The 12811-nt window shown below is 39.7% G+C and overlaps 1 pseudogene; it reads left to right on the plus strand.

Annotated features, from left to right (window-relative positions):
- Positions 1-7520: 7520 nt before the first annotated feature.
- LOC102919378 (rRNA-processing protein FCF1 homolog pseudogene) lies at positions 7521-8136 on the plus strand (annotated as a pseudogene).
- Positions 8137-12811: the final 4675 nt, after the last annotated feature.

Genomic DNA, 12811 nt, shown 5'->3' on the forward strand with positions numbered 1-12811 from the left:
TATTGTCTAGTCTAATTTGCATCCCTCCAAAGGGTATAAAGATTCCCCCACTCATGTCCTCACCAGCATTTGTGGTTGTTTTTGGGGTGGTCACTGTTCTGGTGGGGATGAGATGGAGTCTCACTGTACTTTTGATTTGTATCTCCCTGGTAGCCAAGGCTCTTGTCTCTTCTCTGTTTCCTTTACTATGAAGAAATGTTTAATTTCACTGGTAAATGATTAATGTCATTTCATGAGCTACTGATGTCCTTCTCAGAAAGTCATTGCCAGCTGGGCTGGTGATACATGCTGGTGATCACAGCACTCAGGAGGCTGATGCAGGAAGTTCACAAGTTCAAGGCCTACGCGGGTTACATAGTGAGACTCTGTCTTAAAAAACCAAAGTAAAGAGGGTTGGAAAGATGGCTCAGAGGTTAGAAACATGTACTGCTCTTGCAGAGGAATCAAGTTCAATTCCCACCGCCCACATTAGGCAGCTCACAACTGCCTGTTACTCTAGTTCCAATGCTTCTTGCCATTTGGGGCAACTGCACTCCTGTACACATGCTTACACACGTGCAGCTGGCTACTATTGCCCATCCTGGTGTAGAAGGAGAAATGTCTCTGGGCCCAACTCCTAGATAAAGAGCTATAAGCAATTATCAACTGTAGAGAGAGAAAGAATTAGTCCTTCCCAGAGATTAGCCATCTAATTGGTTATACAACACCAGGTGGTCAGCCAGAAACGTGTACATACAAGCAACACTAAACAGACCCAGCAGGCTATATTCCTGTGTTTGTGTGTGTGTGTGTGTGTGTGTGTGTGTGTGTGTGTGTGTGTGTAAAACAATCACAATTAAAGAAAAAGAGGCCATGAATTTGAAAGAGGGGGTAGATGGAAGGAGAGGAAAAGGAAATGATCCAATTATATCTTAATTAAATTTAATAAAAAATAAAATAAATCTTAGGAAAAAAACATAAAAACAAATAAAAATTTAAAGAAAAGGCATGGCCTATATCTTTATGTCACAGTTTTCCTCCAGCAATTGTAGAGTTTCAGCACTTAACATTAATCTTGTTGATTGATTTTCAACTGGCTTAAGTTGAAGAGGAGATAGCAGGATCCGATTATACTCCAGTGTGTGGATATCTTGTTTTCTTAGCATCGTTTGTTGAAAGGGCTATCTTTTCTCAAACATGTTCTTGTCTCCTTTGTTGAAACTCAGTTGCTCTGCCTGTGTGGGCTTATTTCTGGGTCGTCTGTTCTACTGCATTGATCTATGCGGCTGCTTTTAGTCCAGACAGTGCTGTTTTGGTCACCACAGCTGTTCCATGTGACTTGAGGTTAGGTATTGTGATCTGCCAGCCTTAGTCATTCTGTTCAGGATTTTTTGGCTAGTCAGAGTCCATTGTGTTTCCATATGAATTTTAGGGTTGTTGTTTCTGTCTCTATGGAGAATGCCATTGGAATTTTGATGAGAATTGCACTGAATTTGTAGATTGCTTTGGGAATATGGCCACGTTCACAGCATCAATTTTGCTAACCTATGGCCAGAGGCTCAGCTCTTCATCTTCTGGTGTCTGCTTCCATTTCTTCCTTTGATGCTTTGTACTTTTGCTCTCATAGATTTTTCACTGTTTATTTAGTTTTCTGCCTATGTATCTTTTGAGGCTTGTATTAGTTGCTTTTGTGTTGCTGTTGACCAGAATACCTGACAGGTAGCTAAGATGGAGCAGGATTGACTTTGCTCACGGTTTCAGAAAAGTCAGATATCTATGCTTGGGCCCTTGGACACAGCATCACAGCGGACAGAACTCATAGCAGAACAGAACTGTTTATGTATTTTTTGCCTTGTTGCAAATATAAAGAAAAAGGAGGAGAGAGAGAGAGAGAGAGAGAGAGAGAGAGAGAGAGAGAGAGAGAGAGAGAGAACAGCAAAACATAAGCCAAAGATCTACCCCTAGTGACTTTTTCCAGCTAATTCCCAACCTCCTAAATTTTTCAGGACTTTTCCAAGGTATTTCCAGCAGCTGGGGCAAAGCTCCCAACACAGGAGCCTTTGAGAGGTTACACTTTAAGTTCAAACCATAACATTCTGCTTCCTACCCTTCCCCTACACCAAGCTTTTAAAAATATCTTGTTTGAGAATTTCAGACATTTATGTGATGAATGTGTTTTGATAAAATCCACACTCCGTCTCCTCACCTTCAATTGTTCCCCACCCCCATCATGTTTTTTTTTTTTTTTCTGGTTTCATGTGCTCCCTTTCTGTCTTTTAAAAATCCACGGAGTCTGTTTAGTACTGTGTATATGCACCTGGGTAAAATACCATCTATTAGAGCAAGGATTGTCCATTCCTCTTTTCTGCAATGATCCCTGAACCTTGGGGTGAGGGGATGTGTGATGTAGATGTTCCATTTAGAGCATTCCACAGTCTCTTATTTTCTATGTGTTGACTAACTATGGTCTCTGTATTAATAACCATGTACTGTAAAAAGAGGCTTCTCTCTGATGAGGGTTCAGAAAGGCACTAATATATGGATATAAAGATTAGAACTTAGGAAGCAGTTTGAGACTATGCTCATTTGGCAGAATCATAGTATTAGGTTTGCCACAGGGCCTATGGCCTAACCAGTGTCAAGTTTCTGACCCAGTTAACAGTGACAGGATGAGTTCCATCTTATGGAGCAGGTTTTAAATCCAATTAAATAGAGTTTTATTGCTCCCATAACATTTGTGACATTATTGCACAAGATATACCAATATGCCATGCCAGTCATTTTTGTAGCTCACAGGGTTCATGCTGGGGATGTCTTTCTGTATGCTGCGAATGTGTTGCTCTGATTGATTGATAAATAAAACGCTGATTGGCCAATAGCCAGACAGGAAGTATAGTATGGGGGGACAAGAGAGAGGAGAATTCTGGGAACAGGAAGCCTGAGTCAGGAGTCGCCAGCCAGACACAGAGGAAGCAAGATGTAAAAGTACCACAAGTCACATGGCAACTTATAGATTAATAAGTTGGGTTATTTTGTTTATTATATTATATTATATTAATAATGGGTTAATTTAAGATATAAGAACTAGATAGCAAGAAGCCTGCCATGGCCATACAGTTTATAAGTAATAAAAGTCTCTGTGTGTTTATTTGGGTCTGAGCGGCTGTGGGCCTGGGCTGGACTGGAGATAACTCCAGCTACAGGTTCACACCTGGGTGAGACGTTTGATTCCTTTCTCCTCCAGCAGCATGCATAGATTATGAGGAAGGCATTTGTCCTCCAGTATATAGTAATTCCATTTAATGCCCCCCACCCCCATCCTACTTTATACCATAACCTGTGTTGTATCTGCTTTCTCTCCATGGCTTCTTACTAGTTTTCTAGCTGTTACATGTACTCCAACTTAAACATACACATATCTGAAGGTTCAAATACATTGTCCACACATTAGAGAGTTCATATGTTTGCCTTTCTGGGTCTTGGTTACTTCACTCAAAATTATTTTTGCTAGTTCCATTAATTTGTAATTAAAGGTTTCTTTGCACCTGAATAATACTCCATTGTGTAATTGTATCACATTTTCATTATCCATTCACAGTTAATGAACATCTACGCCAGCAGTTCTCAACCTTCCTAATGTTGCAACCCTTTAATGCAGTTTCTCATGTTGTAGTGACGCCCAGCCATAAAATTATTTCCGTTGCTACTTCCTAACCATAATTTTGTAACTGTTATGAATCTTAATGCAAACATCTGTGTTTTCCATTGCTTCCCTGTGAAAGGGCCATTTGAACCCCAAAGGTTGAAAACCACTGATCTAGGTTGTTTCCATTTTCTGACTACTGTGGATAGAGCAGCAATGAACATGGATGAGGAACTCTCTCTAATAGGATCTAGAGTCCTTTGGGGGATATGCTGAGAAGTGGCAGCTGGAGCATATGGTAGATCTATTTCTATTTTTGTGAGGAAACTTCAAACTGATTTCCATAGTGACTGCACCAGTTTGCATTCCCATCAACAGTGAATAAATGTTCCCCTTTCTCCACACCCAGGCCAGCATTAGTTATTATTTGTTCTTTGATCTTAGCCATTCTTACTGGGGTAATGTGAAATCTCAAAGTACTTGTCACTGTAGTTCCCTCATGCTTGCTTTCTTACTGTTTAGTGTTTTTTTTTTTTTCCTTTCAGTTCTTTGTATGTTTTAGAAACTGGCACTTTGTCAAATGCTCAACTGGTAAAATTTTTTTATTGTTTTGTAGGCTACCTCTTCACTGGAATGTAGTGTCTATTGCTGTACCAAGACCTTTTAGTCACATAAGGCTCCTTTATCAACTATTGGTGTTAATAGCAGCCCTGCAGGTGTCCTGTTCAGAAATATTTTCCTGTGCCAATAAATTCAAATGTAGCTCCACTTTCTCTTCTGATTTAAGGTGTCTGATCTTCTGTTGAGGTCCTTGGTCCCCCTGGAGTAGAGTTTTGTGCACAGTGAGAGATCAGGATCATATTTCATTCATCTACACATGGCCATACTGTTTGACCAACACCATTTGTTGAAGGTCCTATCTTTTCTCCAATGTGCATTGTTGGCCCCTTTATCAAAAATCAGGTGGTGGCAGGAGTGTAGGCTTGTATTTATATCTTTAATTAGATTTTATTGACCAGTTTCTGTGTTCACTCCAGTACTATGTTGTTTTAATTAATATAACTCTGTAGTGTGATTCAAAAGAAGGGATGGTGAGACCTCCAGCAGTGTTTTATTGCTCATGATTATTTTGGTTATCTTGGGTCTTTTGAGTTTCCAGATAAACTTTAAGGTTATGGTTTTCAGTTTCTGTGAGGAGTTGCATTGGAATTTTGATGGGGATTATGTTGACTCTCTACTGCTTTTGGACTGATGGCTATGCTCACAATATTAATCCTACCAATCTATGAGCATAGGAGGTCTTCTCACCTTCTTGTATCTCTCCCCATGTTCTCTCCCTTATCTCCCTCTCCCTTCTCCATCCACACTTGATTATCCCATTCCATGCCCCACATCTATCCATGACTATCTATTCTATTTCCCTTTCCTAATGAGATGTATCTGCCCCCCCCCCCCCGCAGTTCCTTACTCTATACAGGTATCTGTGGTTATAGAGATTATAGCTTGGTTACCTACATAAGTGAATACATACTATTTTTGTCTCTCTTGGTCTGGGATACTTTACTCAGGGTGATTTTTCTAGTTCTACCCATTTACCTGAAATTTTATGATTTCATGTTTTAATAGCTGAGTAATATTCCATTGTATTTTTCTGTATCCATTTTTCTATTGAGGGACATCTAAGTTCTTTCCAATTTCTGACTATTATGAATAGAGTAGCAATGAATATGGTTGAGCAAGTGTCCTTGTGATAGGATGAAGTGTCCTTTTGGTATATGCCCAAGAATGATACAGCTGGATTGGTAGATTGATTCCCATCTTTCTGAGGAACCATTACACTGATTTCTATAGTAGCTGTGTGAGTTTGCATTCCTTCCAGCAATGGAGGAGTGTTCCCCTTCCTCCAAATCCTCACCATCAAGAGCTATCACTTGTGTTATTGATCTTAGCCATTTTGACAGGTATAAGGTAAAATCCCAAAGTAGTTTTGATTTGAATTTCCATGATGACTAATGATGTTGAACATTTCTTTAACTGTTTCTCAGCCATTTGAGCTTCCTCTTTTGAGAATTCTGTTTAGATCAGTACCCCTTTTTTTAAAATTGGCTTATTTCTTTTCTTTTTCTCTATGATCAACTCTCTAAACAGTATTTTGTGCAAATATTTTTTAAATTTTTAATTGATTTTTTGTGTATTTTACATGATGCATCCCAGTCCCACCCAACTCCCAATCCCTCCATATCTGCTTTCTGCCCTTGCAACACCCCCCCACAATAAAATACAATTGAAAAGAAAAACCAAAAACCAACTGAACAAACAAAAAAGAAAAAAATCTTGGGTTATTTGTTTTCTTGATAATCTATTTTTTTAGTTCTTTATATATTTTGGATATTAGCCCTTTATTAGGTGTGTAGTTGGTAAAAATATTTCACTACTTTGTCTGAATGATGGTGTCCTTTGCCATTCAGAAGCTTTTCAATTTTATGATGTCCCATTTATTAATTGCTGATCTTAGTGCCTATGCCATTGGTGTTTTGTTCAGAAAGTCTTTTCCTCTTCCAACAAGTTCAAAGTTATTCCCCTCTTTCTCTTCTGTCTGATTCAGAGAATCTGATTTATGTTGAGGTCTATAACCCATTTGGGAGTTGAGTTTTGTGCAGGGTGCTAAGTATGGATCTATTTAGATTCTTCTACATGCAGCTCCAGTCTGACCAGCACCATTTGTTGAGGGTGCTTTCATTTTTCCATTGTATATTTCTGCCTTCTTTATCAAAAATCTGGTGTTCATGAGTGTGTGGACTAGGTCTGGGTCTTCAGTTCTACTCCGTTTATCAATGTATCTGTTTTTGTGCTAATACCGTGCAGTTTTATTGCTATTGTTCTGCAATACAACTTGAAACCAGAGATGGTAATAGCTCCAGCAGTTCTTTTATTATTCAGGATTGTTTTAGTGATCCTTTTTTTTTTTTTGCTTTGTTTTTGGTTCTCTCTCTCTCTCTCTCTCTCTCTCTCTCTCTCTCTCTCTCTCTCTCTCTCTCCATATGAAGCTGAAAACTGTCCTTTCAAGATCTGTGAAGAATTGTGTTGGAATTGTGTTGGGGATTGCATTGAATCTGTAGGTTGCTTTTTGGTAGGGTGGCCATTTTTTACTATATTATTCTTATGTATTCATGGGCATGGGAGATTTTTTTTCTATCTTCTGACATCTTTTTCAATTTTTCTTCAATGCTGCCTTTCATGTTTTAGTTGTAATCACTCATAGCTGTAAATGTCCATTTTAGAACTGCTTTTCTGTATTTTTAAAGGTTCTGCTAATGTATGTTTTAATTTTCACTTGATTCTAGGAATTGTTAACTTTCCTATCTGATTTCTTCGTGGATCTTCTGATCACTCAAGAGTTGACTTTGTGTTTTTGTATAGTTTTTCTTACTACTGTTTTCAACTCTCATTCTATTGTTTGATATTTTTTAATATTGGTTAATGACCCAAATGTTGATTTATTTTTGGAGAAAGTTCGATGGACTGATAATGAAAATGTGCATACTACTCAGCCATTGGATGGAATATTCTGTAGAAATTTGTTAAGACTACTTGATGGATTGTCCCAATTATTTCTTCTTATTGAGGTGAATTATTCACTTTACTAATATGTAGTGCCCCCCTTTAATTTTGATGGAAATTCTGCTTTGTAAGGTCTGAACAAATGCCCTCCACTTGCTGGGTATGTTGCATTCCTTCCTTTCATTTCAGTCTCTGCCTGTCTTGGCCAAAAGGGTGAGATTCTCACACAGAACATGTCTTTTAATCCAAATAACTAGTCTGCTTCTTTTTATTGGTGACTTAAGGCCATTTATGTTTAGGGTTGTGATTAAGAAATACTTATTGCATTCTGGAAGAAACAGGAGTGCAGCGTGAACTTGGGGAAATGGAAGAAAACAAGGAAATATGCGACTATGAAGCGAAGGCTTATTCTCAGAGATGAGAGACTTAAAGAAAAGGATAGATTAAAGCCTAAAAAGAAAGAAAAGAAAGATCCCAGTGCGCTGAAGGAAAGAGAAGTCCCCCAGCATCCTTCCTGCTTATTCTTCCAGTATAATGCACAACTGGGTCCACCTTACCACATCCTTGTTGATACCAGCTTCATTAACTTTTCCATTAAAGCCAAACTGGACTTAGTGCAGTCAATGATAGACTGTCTGTACGCCAAGTGTGTCCCTTGCATAACTGACTGTGTGATGGCTGAAATTGAGAAATTGGGACAGAAGTATTGAGTGGCACTAAGGATCGCCAAGGATCCACGATTTGACCGACTTCCATGCACACACAAAGGAACCTATGCTGATGACTGCTTGGTCCAGAGAATCACTCAGCACGGGTGTTACATTGTGGCCACAGTTGACCGGGACCTCAAACAAGGAATCGGAAAGATCCCTGGAGTTCCTATCATGTACATTTCTAACCATTGGTACCACACTGAATGGATGCCCGATGATTATGGAGGTCCTCGGTTCTAATTTTTACTCGACAAAATTTGCTTGCCTTTCTTTGACCAGCTTTCTCTGTTAATTAATTAAACACACTTTTTGATGTTGTCTCAATTTAAAAATAGCTACATCTTAAAAAAAAAGAAATACTTGTTGATTTCTGTAGTTTTAGTCTTTGTTTTCCTCACTGGTCACATTGCTGTTTGCTCATTTCCTCTAGTCTCTGTTCATCGTAAGGGGTTTGCTGGATTACTGGGTTCTTCTTCTCTGATCCTCTCCTGTTTCTCTTCTGCTCATCTGTTCCTCTCCTGAATTAATCCTGTCTCCAGTGCTCCTACTTTCCCAGTCTTTCTTCCTCTGTGTGTGGGATTTGTTTTTTATACTTTCAGAAAAAATTCATTTTGTCCCTCCCTCCCTCCCTCCCTCCCTCCCTCCCTCCCTCCCTCCCTCCCTCCCTCCTCCCTCCCTCCCTCTCTCATGTAGACTGTGTGCATTTGTATAGAGTGCCCATGTGTAGGTTCTCATGGGTGCCTTTGGAACTGGATTTATAGGTGGTTGTCAGTCACCTGACTGAGTGCTGGCAACCAAACTTGGGCCTTTAACTACTGAGCCATCTTTCCACTCCCATGTGTGTGGGATTTTTTAACTATGTTTTGCAATGCTGTTTTACTAGTAGTGAATTGCTTTAGTTTGTACTTACCTTAGGGCATCTTTATTTCTTCATCAGTTTTAAGAGACAACTTTGCTGGATATAGTAACCTTGGCTTCAGCTGTTTACTCTCATGGCTTTTTATTATTTCTGCTATAAAACTGATAGTATTCTAATAAATTAGTGTAGATGAATTTCTAAATGGTCTTATTAATAGAAAACATAGAGCCAGAGCCAGATATAGGGGTGAAAAACCTGAGAGAGATCAGAGGAATAGGAACAGCCACATGCTAACCTCATTTCACCAACTCTGCAGCTTCCAAAAGTGAGATACTTCTTGTCTATCTACGCCTATATGACTTGCTCTTCTGCCATCTGATTTGCTCTCTCTGTTCAGATACATCAGTTCCTCTTCCTGCCCAGCTCTGTCACTTCCTGTCTGTCTGTACAGACCTCCAGACCTCCATGGTGAGCTAGTGTTGGAATTTAAGGTGTGTGCCACCACACGGGGCTCTATTCACAGTGCAGCCTTGAACTCACATAGATCCAGACAGATCCCTGCCTCTCAAGTGATAGGATCAAAGGCATGTGCTAACATTGCATGACTTTTGTGTTTACTTATAATGGCTGGCTTTTTTCCTCTGATCTCTAGGCAAGCTTTATTTATTAGAGCACAAATAAAATATCACCACAAATTTGAATTTGTGAGTTGGAATTCATCTCTTACAGCTTTAATATTTTCCATTGTTCTGTAGTGTTGGCATTTTAACTATAATGTGTTATGGAGACTACTTTTTCTGGTCATATTTGCTGGAGTTTTAAATGGCCCCTGTCTTTGGATGCCTATATCTTTCCCTAGATTTCAAAAATTCATTTATTAGATATTTTATATTTTTAGTTTTCAATCTCAGCTCCATCTCAATTTTTTTTTGTTGTTGTTTTTTGAGACAGGGTTTCTCTGTGTAGCTTTGGAGCTTGTCCTGGAACATGCTCTGTAGACCAGGCTCTTCTGGTCTCTTGAAGGTAGAATTCTGTTAGCTTGATCTTTTTCTTCAGTCTTAACTGAATGCAATATTCTTTCTTCTGCTTGCCCTAATTTGTTGGTAATGCTTCCCACTCTGTTTTCATCTGATCCATTGGATCATTTACAATATTTCTGTTTTTCTTATTTCAAATTCCTTGCTGAATTCCTTACCTATACTGTTGATATTCTTTTCTGGGCCCTGAAATCGCACAATAGATAGGTAGTGCTGGGAGTTGAGCAGTCTCTGGCCACAACCTTGGCTCTATCAGTTTCTGCTATTATCTTTATTCTTGTTCCTTGCAACAGAGGGCGTGGCCTAAGACCATTGTGCTGTCAGTGCCTGAGCACACCCCACCCTTCCCCCGCCTCCCACCTTCCCCCTCTCCACAACTGCCTCTCATGGTAGTCTTTTTTTAAAATAATTTATTTAACTTTATTTTATGTGAATTGGTGTGAGGGTGTCAGATGCCCTGGAACTGGAGTTACAGACAGTTGTGAACTGCCATGTGGGTGCTGGGAATTGAACCTGGGTCCTCTGGAAGAACAGCCAGTGCTCTTAACCTCTGAGCCATTTCTCCAGCCCTCATGGTAGTCTTTTACCTAGCTGAAATGATGACAGCGTGTTCCCAGATTCCCCATCTTAATATTATTCCTTATCTTCTCATCCTCAGTGTAGCTCAGTCTTAAGCAAATAGCCTCCTCCCAAGACTCGGCGGGATATCTCACGTGGAGATATGAGGAGTTACAAAATGGATCTCTTCTCTAACCCTGGCCTGGGACACAGAAAGACTCATTGTTACATCAACTGCCTGACTGGATTTAAGGTGTACAAGAACCACAGGCTTGACTGGGACTGTCAGTCTGTTTCAATAGGTCACATGGTTTTATCCTCCCCTCCTGCTTGAGGAGTGGGAAATGGAGCTGGGAGCTTTTTCCTGTGTGTCTCTGAATGAGTTTTCTGTTGTGGGATGTTCTGTATGCTGTGAATGTGTTGCTCTGATTGGTTGATAAATAAAATGCTAATTGGCCAGTAGCCAGGCACGAAGTACAGGCAGATAAGGAGAATTCTGGGGAGAGGAAGGCTGAGTCAGGAGACACCAGCGTGCCATCCAGGGAGCAGCATGTAATGGCACACAGGTAAAGCCTCAGAACATGTGGCAACATCTAGATTAACAGAAATGGGCTGAGTTTAAGTGTAAGAGCTAGTCAGTAGTTAGCCTGAGCTAATGGCCAAACAGTTTTAATTAATACGAGCGTCTGTGTGTTTACTTGGGTCTGAGTGGCTGTGGCTGAGGGGTCGAGGGAGCTGGGCAGGACCAGATAAACTTTAAGCTACAGTTTTCTGTTTCCTCATCCTCTTAAGTTGTCATATCACTCTTTTTCTTTGGAATAAAGTCTTTATTATATGGATTCTTCTCATTCATAAGGTTGTATGGAGGCAGCTTCTAAAACACCATTGTGATGGTATCAATGGTCTACTTAACACAACCTGGACTCATGAGGGAGATGGGCCACTGGGCATGGCTTTGAGAATTATGCTTATCAGGTTAATTGAAGTGAAAAGACCTACCACTGTGGATGACACCATTTCTCTCCACTGGGATCCTAGAATATATAAATGGAGAGAGCCAGCTGAGGACCAACATTCACTGGTCTCTTCTTCTTGACTGTGGATGCAATGTTGCTGCCTTGATTTCCCCATTGTGACAGGTTGTACTTTGAACTGTGAACCAGAATGAAACCCTTCTTCCTTAAATTGCATTTGGTCACGGCAACAGGAAAAAAAGCTAAGTCAACCAACTTACCTGATACTCTCTGATCTTTGAGAGATCCCTTTATACCAACAACAAAAGTATATGTTACTTATATATCACATATGATAAGTCAGGTCTTCTTATCATATTAGTTTTCATCAGTTAGCTGATGATCACTGAGTCCTGTTTCAATGTGATCCTGTATGGGATGGAAAAATGCATTTATTCATTCATTCACCTTAGAAAATACGGTTGAGTAGGGTATATTGCTAAAAGTTGGGCATACAAAATTAAATAAGATAAAAAGCCTTTACATTTTTAGAGCTTGGAGTGTGGAGAAGGAGACAAACTATTAACAGAACTAAAATAATAGTTAGAGATGGGCTAAATCTTGTGTGGAAAGTGAGGAAACAGGGCGTTTGGTAGATACTGACAGCAGGAACTATCTATCGGGGTGGGTTTAGGAGAGTCAGGGAGACACTAAAGCTGAAACCTGTAGGAAGAAAGGGAGCAAGCAGCAGAGGGGATGAAGAATATCCCAGCAGGTGTTTACAGCACAAATTTCCAGGGGTAGCCAGGACTAGGTGTGGGACTCAGCAGAACAGTAGAGAGAAGGAAGAGAGAATGATGGCTGGAGAGGAAAGGCATCAGCTGGGGTCCCAAGAAAGAGTGAGGATTCCATCCAAGTCCACTGAGAAGCCAGTGGAGGGCTTGATGCAATGGTGAATTAAGCAACTGACAGGCACACACACACATCTTGTTCTCTTAGAGCACATACATTTTAAAATTCAGAATTTGTTTTACATTTTACAAAGTTAATGCAGGTTGACATTAATCTGAAAAAAAAATTGAAATGTGAAATGCTCCAGAATTCAAAACTTCTCGAATGTCACAAGTAGAAAATTCAATATTTGCCTTGCAATGGAAGCATAGGCATATTAAAAATATTGCATGTGACCACCTTCAGGCTCTGTGTGGAAGCAGAATAAGAAACACACAGAAAATTTTGTGTTTATATTTCAGTTCTATGTGCTACCACTACCTATCCTTTATGTTTAATATTGTGGCTTGTTCTGTCTCTCTGATCTACCAATATTGATCCCAATAACTGGCCTCGGGTTTGATTTTATTAATAAGAACTTTTAAGACTCATGCTACAGTTCTACCTTAAGATACCTCGTTATGTTTGTGAAAAATTTCTAAAAATGCTCATTCCCTCAAGTCCTGAGTTCTGGAACGTTCAGTTCCAAACATTTCAGATTGGGAATAGCCAGCCTG

This window comes from Peromyscus maniculatus, chromosome 2, assembly GCF_049852395.1.
Source record: "Peromyscus maniculatus bairdii isolate BWxNUB_F1_BW_parent chromosome 2, HU_Pman_BW_mat_3.1, whole genome shotgun sequence".
In the NCBI taxonomy this organism is placed as follows: domain Eukaryota; kingdom Metazoa; phylum Chordata; class Mammalia; order Rodentia; family Cricetidae; genus Peromyscus; species Peromyscus maniculatus.